The 10082-nt window shown below is 38.8% G+C and overlaps 1 non-coding gene across 1 annotated transcript; it reads left to right on the top strand.

Annotated features, from left to right (window-relative positions):
- Positions 1 to 6855: 6855 nt before the first annotated feature.
- LOC114369009 lies at positions 6856 to 6962 on the top strand. The gene has a single exon (XR_003657471.1). It is a non-coding gene; the product is annotated as a small nucleolar RNA R71 (small nucleolar RNA).
- Positions 6963 to 10082: the final 3120 nt, after the last annotated feature.

The raw sequence follows: 10082 nt of genomic DNA on the forward strand, positions 1-10082 counted from the left end.
TTTTAACGTGAACAGTAGCATTTGAAAGCATTTGAAAAATAAAGCAACAATCAGGTAATATATGTATATGCATCAAGCATGGCCAAAATACATCATCAAGCATGGCCAACAAAAACATATCATCCAATGAAACATACCACCCCCCCCCCCCCACACTTATTTCCAAAACAATTCCAAAGCTCCAAAATTCCTTAAGGGTAGGGTGAGATCATAGTTTTTCACTTAAGGCTTGTAATGAGCTTCAAAACAAAGAAAGGGGAACATAGGCTCAAAGGGGCTATCAAAGGAATTAATTCGAGGTAGGCTCATTTGGCTAGAGGCTTATAAGAACAAAATGCCTAAATCATCTCCCAACATGCATGTGAAGCAAGAAGTATCAACAAGAGTCAAGCTAAGGCTATTGTGCAAGCAATCAATGGGGCGAAACACACCGAATAAAATAGATGATGATGACTCAAATTCTCACAAAGGGTAAATCTATCACTTTCAATTCGAACTTTCAAAACTAACTTGACATGTAGAGAAAACAAGGATTTCAATTCACAAAATGTCAAGAAACTCCTATTTCAAAAGCAATTACCCATTACCTGTACATAACCTATAATTCAAAGAGAAACATGCAATGTTGTACACAAAACATAAAACCAAAATAACAAAATTAACCTAGAAAACCAAACAAAATTAAACTAGAAAACCCCAAATAAAGAAAAATCTCCCCCCCCAGACTTAAACAACACGTTGTCCTCAATGTAGCACAATCATAAGATCAAGAGCAATCAAAACAATCAATAAATTTGGAGATCTCCTCCACCACTACACCCACTAAGGAGGGATTTGTGAGGAATGGTTTCAGCCGGTGTCCATTGACCTTGAAGCTCTTATCTGTGGATTCATTTTTTATCTTAACTGTACCATAAGGAAAAACATTAGTTACCACAAAAGGACCAATCCACTTTGACCTCAACTTACCACTCATGAGTCTGAGCCTAGAGTTATATGATAAAACTTTCTGTCCAACCACGAAATCCTTCTTAGCTACCAAACTATCATGGAACTTCTTGGTCTTCTCCTTGTAGAATTTGGAATTCTCATAGGCTTCTAAATGGATATCTTCTAGCTCACTTAGTTGCAACTTCCTTTCCTCTCCAACCTGATCAATAGAGAAGTTGCAGGTCTTTACAGCCCAGTAGGCTTTGTGCTCTATCTCTACAGGAAGATGACATGCCTTACCAAAGACAACCCGATAAGGGGACATTCCTATGGGTGCTTTATAGGCAGTCCTATGCGCCCAAAGAGCATCATCCAGCTTGGTGCTCCAATCCTTTCTGTTTGACTACACAATCTTCGCCAAGATCTTTTTTATCTCCCTGTTTGAAATCTCAGCCTGCCCATTAGTTTGGGGTGGTAAGGTGTGGAAATTTTGTGCATGACCCCATACTTTTTGAGCAAGGCATACATGGATCTGTTACAAAAATGGGTGCCTTGATCACTAACAATGGCTCTATGGACTCCAAACCTGCAAAACAGATTAGATCTAACAAAATCCACTACAACTTTAGCATCGTTAGTTCTGGTGGGTTTGGCTTCCATCCATTTTGAAACATAATCAACAACAAGGAGAATATAAATAAAACCAAAAGAGACAGGGAAAGGCCTGCTCTCTAAACAAAACCAAACCAGACATCAAACACCTCACAAAACAACATGGGTTGTTGAGGCATTTGTTGTCTCGATGAAAGGGAGCCGCCAGCTCTCTGACAAGGCTCACAAGTGCTACAGCTTCTCCACGCATCCTTGAAGATGGTGGGCTAATAGAAACCAGTCAAGCACCTTGCGAGCTGTCCTCTGTATGCCAAGATGGCCACCTAGTGTGGAAGAATGACAGAATTGCAGGACCGAGTCAATCTCATGGTCTGGAATGCATCTCCTAATAACTTGGTCACTGCACAACTTCCACAAATAGGGGTCATCCCAAATATAATGCTTAGCATCGCTCTTAATTTTATCATTTTGAGCTTTAGATGCTAAGGGAGGAAAAACAGAAGCAACCAAATAATTCACAATATTAGCAAACCAAGGAGTGGGGAAGGAATCATAAATACTATACAGAATGTACAAATGGTCATCCGGAAAATCATCCTAAATGGGTGAGTCCTCAGACGCACGCTCAATCCTACTTAGGTGGTCAGCCACGAGGTTCTGTGCACCGCTCCGATCACGGATCTCCAAATCAAACTCTTGGAGCCAAAGCATCCACCTGATCAATCTAGGCTTTGATTTAACCTTCTTCAATAGGTACTTCAGAGCTGCATGGTCAGTATAAACAATAACACGAGTACCAAGTAAATATAAACGAAATTTCTCAAGAGCAAAAACTATCGCTAATAGCTCCTTCTCTGTGGTAGTGTAATTTGCTTGAGCAGCATCAAAAGTTCTAGAAGCGTAGTAGATCACCCGAGGCAGCTTATTAATCTTTTGAGCAAGGACAACCCCCAATGCGTAATTGGATGCATCGCAGATTAGCTCAAATGGGGCTGTCCAATTAGGAGCCTGAATGATAGGGGTGGTAGTCACCGCACGCTTGAGGCAATCAAAAGCCTCTTTGCACCGGTCATCAAAATCAAACTCCACCTCCTTTTGCAGCAGATTGGATAGTGGAAGGGCCACTTTGCTAAAATCCTTGATAAAGCGCCTATAAAACCCTGCATGACCAAGAAAAGAACGAACCTCTCGCACGCAAGAGGGGTAAGGCAATTGTGAAATAACATCTATTTTTGCAGGGTCTACCTCTATTCCCCTACTAGAAATGATATGCCCTAAAACTATACCTTGTTCTACCATGAAGTGACATTTTTCAAAATTCAGCACAAGGTTAGTTTCAATGCATCTACTAAGAACTCTATCCAGACTATCCAAACATGTAACAAAAGAGGGTCCATAAACAGTAAAATCATCCATAAACACCTCTATGCAACTCTTTAAAAAGTCATCGAAAATGCTAAGCATACACCGCTAGAAGGTACCAGGGGCGTTGCATAGGCCAAAGGGCATTGATGTGTCATCATTTTCTCATATTTCTTAACCCTTTTTGTCACCATTTTAATTACTGATTAGCCTTAATTGTTAAATTAATTATGCAGTTTTATCATTTGGGCCTACTGGATTAATTTTGTGTTTTTAATTTAATTTCAAGAGAATTATAAGCAATTGGGCTTGGACTTGAAGAGAGCATACTATTTTATTCTACCAAATTTTATCTTATCTAGATATTATTTAGATTTGATCTCATCTAGATATTATTTCATCTAGATCTTATCTTATCTTATCTAGATTTTATTTTATTTATGGGCTTGGATTTAAAACAGATTTGCAAGCTTTGGGGCTGAAAACTATATAACAACACCAAGGTTCTAGTTTAGGCTCTCTTCTCTTCTCTCTCTCCTCTCCTCTCTCTCTTTTTCGTTTTAGTTTTAGAGTGCTACTCTCTTTTTCGTTTAAGTCACTTTTCATTTTAGCAATAAAATTTTGTTCTTCAATCTATAATTTCGTTCTCTATTGAGTAATGGAAGGCTAAGTCTCCAACGTTCTTGAGGATCAAGCACAGTTCTCTTTGAGGTTTTATTATTACTATTAAATTCTGATCAGTTTTTCCTCTTCACCAATTACTCTGTATTTGTTGCTATTAGTTCATGCATGCTTAGTGCTTGATTAATTGTCTCTACGCTTAATTTACGTTCATGCTTAATGATCGTTTATGATTAATTGGTGTATTTGTTGCTTAATCACATAATGAATGCCTTATGTTAAATTTCGCTTAGTAATTTAATTTAGGGTTGGATTAAGTGGTTGAACTGATAAAGGATAAACTCTCGCAACCTAGGATAAGAGACTTGCTTGTGAATCAAGGGGAAGCAACGTGTTTTAATTATGATATTTTCTAATTCACATCTATTCGCTGTTTAATATACAAAAGCAAACAACCCCCTCCCCCCCAATTCGTTACTATTTTCCTACTATCTGTTATGAACGTTTGGTTGACCATTGCTCATTGGGAGACGACCTAGGATCACTTCCTAGATACTTCATTTTTAATGTTTATTTGATTCGGGTACGGCCTCGATCAGGCATCCACCTATAGGCAAAAGTGCCAAAGGGATAGGTGAATGTGGTCTTTTCTTGATCCTCAAGAGCAATATGAATTTGTAAATAACCAGAAAAACCATCAAGAAAACAATAATGAGACTTACCTACCAAGCGCTCAAGCATTTGATCAATGAATGGCAGAGGAAAATGATCTTTTCAGGTTACCTGGTTCAGCCTCCTATAATCAATGCAGACTCGCCAGCTGTTCTGCACTCTTGTGGGGATAAGCTCATCCCTTTCATTCTTAATCACTGTGAGGCTTGTCTTCTTAGGAACCACTTGGAATGGACTCACCCACTGACTGTCAGAAATGGGGTAGATGATTCCAGCTTGTAAGAGCTTGGTCACTTCCTTTTTCACCACATCTAGAATGATGGGGTTGAGTCGCCGCTGTGGCTGCCTCCCTAGCTTAGCTCCATCCTCTAAAAGTATCCTATGCATGCAGGTAGATGGGCTAATACCAGGAATGTCTGCTAAAGTCCATCCAATGGCTTTCTTGCGCTTCTTGAGAACTAGCAACAACTTCTTCTCTTGCTCAGCAGCAAGGGAGGCAAAGATGATCACTGGAAATTTTTCCTTGTCCTCCAAGTAAGCATATTTGAGGGTTGTTGGTAAGGGCTTTAACTCTGGTGTGGGTGGTGGATGAACAGTGGGAGGAACCAGGATAGGAGAAGAAGAAGGTTCCTCAGCCTGTACCTCATAAAGCAAGTCAGAAGTATATGTACTTCCTACAACATGGTTAGTGCATTCTGACTCTAAAAAATCAACATCAAGAGGTACAACACCCAGAAAATTAGAACCAGACTCAAATTTAAATTCACTCTCAGCATAAAAATCAGATACAGGATCAAATTCAAACTCAGATTCAGGTTCAATGCATAAGGAGTGACAAGTATGCAGATCAGATAAAAATGGATGTTTTCTACCATGAAGAACAGAATCAAAATCAAACATATAATCATCAACAATCTGATCAATTATCTCAGCACGAAAAATAGAATGATCCTCAGATGGATGTTTCATGGCATCAAGAATGTTAAAATGAACAACAATATCACCAAATTCCATAGACAATGTGCTAGCATAAACATCTATTTTGGTTCAGGCTGTTTTCATAAATGGCCTGCCTAAAATAATTGGAACTGAACCATGGGAAAATCCCTCTTCCATATTATGAACATAAAAATCAACAGTAAAAATAAGTTCATCAACCCGAACCAACACATCCTTTATGAAAACTGCAGGGTAAGCAACACTTCTATTTGCCAAATGAATCACCACATTTGTAGATTGCAAAGGTCCAAGAGATAAAGAATTGAAAATGGACAGAGGCATGACACTAACTGATGCTCCTATATCTAGCATGGCATTCTCAAATTTACTGTTCCCAATAATGCAAGGTATACAGAAAGTACATGGGTCCTTACAGTTCTTAGGAATGTGAGGAATAGATTTACCTATAAATGTTGACACATTTCTGCCCATGCTAATCCTTTCATTGCCTTTGAGCTTCCTTTTGTGGGTGCACAACTCCTTTAGAAACTTGGCATATCTTGGAATCTGCTTGATGGCATCTAGCAGAGGTATGTTCACCTCTACTTTCCTGAAGGTCTCCAAGATCTCCTTTTTTGCTTCTTCCATTTTTTTGTTTGGAATTTCTCTAGGTGGGAATGGAAGAGGGATAGGAGGTTGTGGTAAGTCAGAATTACTAGAAGAAGGTCCACCTGCATGAAAATTTTTGTTAGGAAGCTTTCTCTTTTGTGCAACTATCTCATCCTCTTTTTCAGGTGTAGAATGAAGCTTGACAGGTTCAGGTGTAGGTGTTGTTACTAGTGGAGGCACTTCAATTTGCTTACCAGACCTCAAGGTGATGACACTCACATTTTTCAGATTTTGCATAGTTTATGAAGGCAATTTGTTAGAATTTTGGGATTGAGCTTGGTTCAACTGAGTAGCCATCTGCCCCATCTGATTTGTCAGACTCTGAATGGAGGCTCTTGTCTCTTGCTGAAATTGCATATTCTGGATGGTCATTTGCCTCAATAACTCTTCTAAGGAAGGTTGAGGAGCGGCCTCAATTGCTTGTTGTCTTTGTTGTTGCTGCATTGGAGGAGGAACATGTGGCTTGCTTGGACCAGCAACATTCTAGAAAGGAGGGACAGACTGTTGTTGTTGTGGAGGACTTGTCCATCTCAGTTTGGATGATTCCTCCAACCTGGATTGTATTTGTTGCTTGAAAGATCATAATTATTCTACTGTTGTTGATTTTGCTGCTGAGAGGGTCTATTATAAATGTTTGCAGCATAAGCTTCAGGTTGCTCATTGACTCCAGATTGCTGCAAAGAAGGACTGAGATCTGTATGGTGATTTGTAGAACAACATAGACCACAGACTCTTGCGATAGGTGCAGATGTAGATTTATGATTCATGGCAAGTTGAGTTACTAGGTTGACCAAGGCATCAAGTTTTCCTTCAAGCTTTTTATTTTCAGTAGATGAAGATGAATCTGTGGCCACCTCATGGACTCCTCTAAGGACAATAACATCGTTTCTTGCACTGAATTGTTGGGAGTTGGAAGCCATCTTCTCGATCAAATTCCTGGCCTCAGCAGGGGTCATATCACTAAGGGCTCCACCACTGGCAGCATCAATCATACTCCTCTCCATGTTGCTAAGTCCCTCATAGAAATATTGAAGAAAGAGTTGCTCAAAAATCTGGTGGTGAGGACAGCTTGCACACGATTTCTTGAATCTTTCCCAGTACTCATACAAGCTCTCTCCACTAAGTTGTCTGATGCCTGAAATGTCTTTTCTGATGGCAATGGCCCTAGATACAGGAAAGAATTTCTCCAAGAACACTCTCTTAAGGTCATCCCAGCTGAAAATGGACCTAGGAGCAAGGTAGTATAGCCAATCTTTTGCCACTCCCTCCAGAGAATGAGGAAAAGCCTTTAGAAAGATATGATCTTCTTGGACATCAGGGGGTTTCATGGTGGAAAAAGCAATATGGAACTCCTTAAGATGCTTATAAGGATCTTCACCTGCAAGACCATTAAACTTGGGCAGCAAATGTATTAGTCCAGTCTTGGGAACATATGGAACACCCTCATCAGGATATTGAATGCACAAGCTTTCATAAGTGCAATCAGGTGCAACCATCTCCCTAAGAGTCCTCTGACGAGGTGGAGGTTGAGCCATGTTCACAGTATGAAAATTAGTAGTTGAATGCTCAAAATTAGAATATTCAGAATCACCAGCAACAGAATACTCAGAATGCTTAAAATGCTCAAAATGCACAGAATGATCAGGATGCACACTATGCCTAACTAATCTATGAAAGATTCTATCTATTTCAGGATCAAAGGGTTGTAAATCACCTGGATTGCCCCTAGTCATGCACTATATGCAGCAAATAATGTGTTTCTCAACAAGCACCTAACAAGGGGGTAAAACTACAACTATAGTCAAACGATATTCAAATGAGCTGAAATTTTGTGAGCAAAACCCTAAAATCATGAAAAGATAGCACAAAAAATTTCAATAAAAAATTTAATGTCTAACTATGAAAACTACCTAAGGAAAGTTTAGAAAAATAAGACAATAATACTTGAAAAATAAAAAAAATAAAAACTTAGTAAACGGCTGATTTTTCAAGTTTGAAATGGAAATTAACCGGATGGACCTTTGGTCAATTGCTATGGCATGGGAAATTTTCTTCTACCCCAAATGCATATATAATAATAGTCATTTTGATACCCGGAGCAAAAGTTATGGCCATTTTAAGTTTTGCTAAAAACAAGTTCCCAAATTTTTTGTCTCTCTCAAATTCAGCCACACCAAGTGCTTCTGGTATTTTTTGCACAAAATATGGACCAAAAGAAACTACCACACAAAAAATCAGCAAAAAAAAAATAACTCTAACTATCAAAACAAAAATTGTCAATTAAATTGCAAAGTCAGTCGCTAGTTCAGTCGCTAAACACTGTTCACAACATTGCACACAAAAAATCAGCATTACACAAAATCAGTCGCAATTTTGGGAGCAACTGAAACAGGGAAGCGCTAAACAGGGGACGCGACAGTAATGCGAAACAGAACACTACACAAAACAAAACAACACACACTCACACACTAAACAACAGAGTTATACGCAAAACAACTAAACACTATTATGAACTTTTGGACCACTGCTCCCCGGCAACGGCGCCAAATTTGATTGAGGCCATACCCGAATCAAATAAACATTAAAAATGCAGTATCTAGGAAGTGATCCTAGGTCGTCTCCCAACGAGAAATGGCCAACCAAATGTTCATAACAGATTGTAATAAAATAGTAACGAATTGGGGGGGGAGGGGCTTTGTTTGTTTTGTAAATTAATCCGCAAGCAAATTTTAATTAGAAAATAACATAATTAAAACATGTTGTTTCCCCTTGATTCACAAGCAAGTCTCTTATCCTAGGTTACGAGAATTTATCCTTAATCAGTCCAACCACTTAATCCAGCCCTAAATTAAATTACTAAGCAAAAATTAACATAAGGCTGTCATTATGTGATTAAGCAACACATACACCAATTAATCATGAACAAAACTGATCATTAAGCATGGACATAAATTAAGCGTAGAGACAATTAATCAAGCACTAAGCATGCATGGATTAATAGCAATAAATGAAGAGTAATTCGTGAAGAGGAAAAATTGATCAGAATTCAATAGTAATAACAAAACCTCAAAGAAAGATGTGTTTGATCCTCAAGAGAAAACAATGTTGGAGACTTAGCCTTCCATTAATTAGTAGAAAATGAAATTGTAGATTGAAGCAGAACGAAATTGCAGAAAATGAATTTTATTCTACGTGAACAGTGCGCATGAATAGTAAAAATTGGAATTCTAAAATCCTAGAATTATTCTCCTCTTCGAAAAACTCTCAAAACAAAAACCTTGGTGCTGTTATATAGGTCCTCAGCCCTAAAGCTTACAAATCTATTTCAAGTCTAAACCCATAAACAAAATACAATAAAATCTGGATAAGATAAGATTTGATAAAATAAAATTGTCTGTTCTCTTCAAGTCCAAGCCCAATTCCGGATTCAAGCCCAATTGCTTATAATTCTCCTGAAATAAAATTAAAACCACAAAATTAGTCAAATAGGCCCAAATGATAAAATTGCATAATTAATTTGACAATTAAGGATAATCAGTAATTAAAATGGTGATAAAAAGGGTTAAGAAATAGGAGAAAATAATGACACATCAGGCTTTCCAACTTTGATTATGATCCTCTGCTTGGCCCGTGGGGTTGTTTCTGACTTACTCACCTTCGAGTCCCTTAGCCTAGCCATTTAACATGGCCTACATCCAGAAAAACTATTGGAACCCTGATGATTCGTCTATTACTTTCCCAGGGTCCCGCAAGGCCAAGGCCCAGGCTCCATCAAATACACCCCCAGTAGCTCCTCCTCCCGCACGAGTAGCTCCTTCCACATCATCCGACACCACCAGTGACCAGATTGTACTGATGCTGCAGAGTATTCACCATGGCCTCTGCCTGGTGATCTAGAACATGCATAACCTATCCCAACAGCAGCTGGTCATGTCTCTACCGTAGTTCTTATAGCAGGTGGTCTAGCCCGGAGTCCAGCCTTCCTTTCTTGGGGGGGGGGGGGGTGAAGCTCCTGAGGCCCAGGGTGTAGAGGACACAACTGATGCACAGGGGACTTAAGACCCATGGCCCACACCCACACAGGATTGAGTGACAGGACCCAGACTTTATTTAATTCAGTTGTTTTTTAGACATTTCATCTTGTAGGTTTTAGTTTTAACAAGTAGTCATGGTTTATCACTTTAATGGTAGTTATGGTTTAATATTCTAATAGTTTTCTGTTATTTTGATATGATTTGAATTGATTGCATGATATGAGTAAACTGCACTGTGGAAAT

The sequence above is a fragment of the Glycine soja genome, chromosome 9, assembly GCF_004193775.1.
Source record: "Glycine soja cultivar W05 chromosome 9, ASM419377v2, whole genome shotgun sequence".
Classification (NCBI taxonomy): Eukaryota; Viridiplantae; Streptophyta; class Magnoliopsida; order Fabales; family Fabaceae; genus Glycine; species Glycine soja.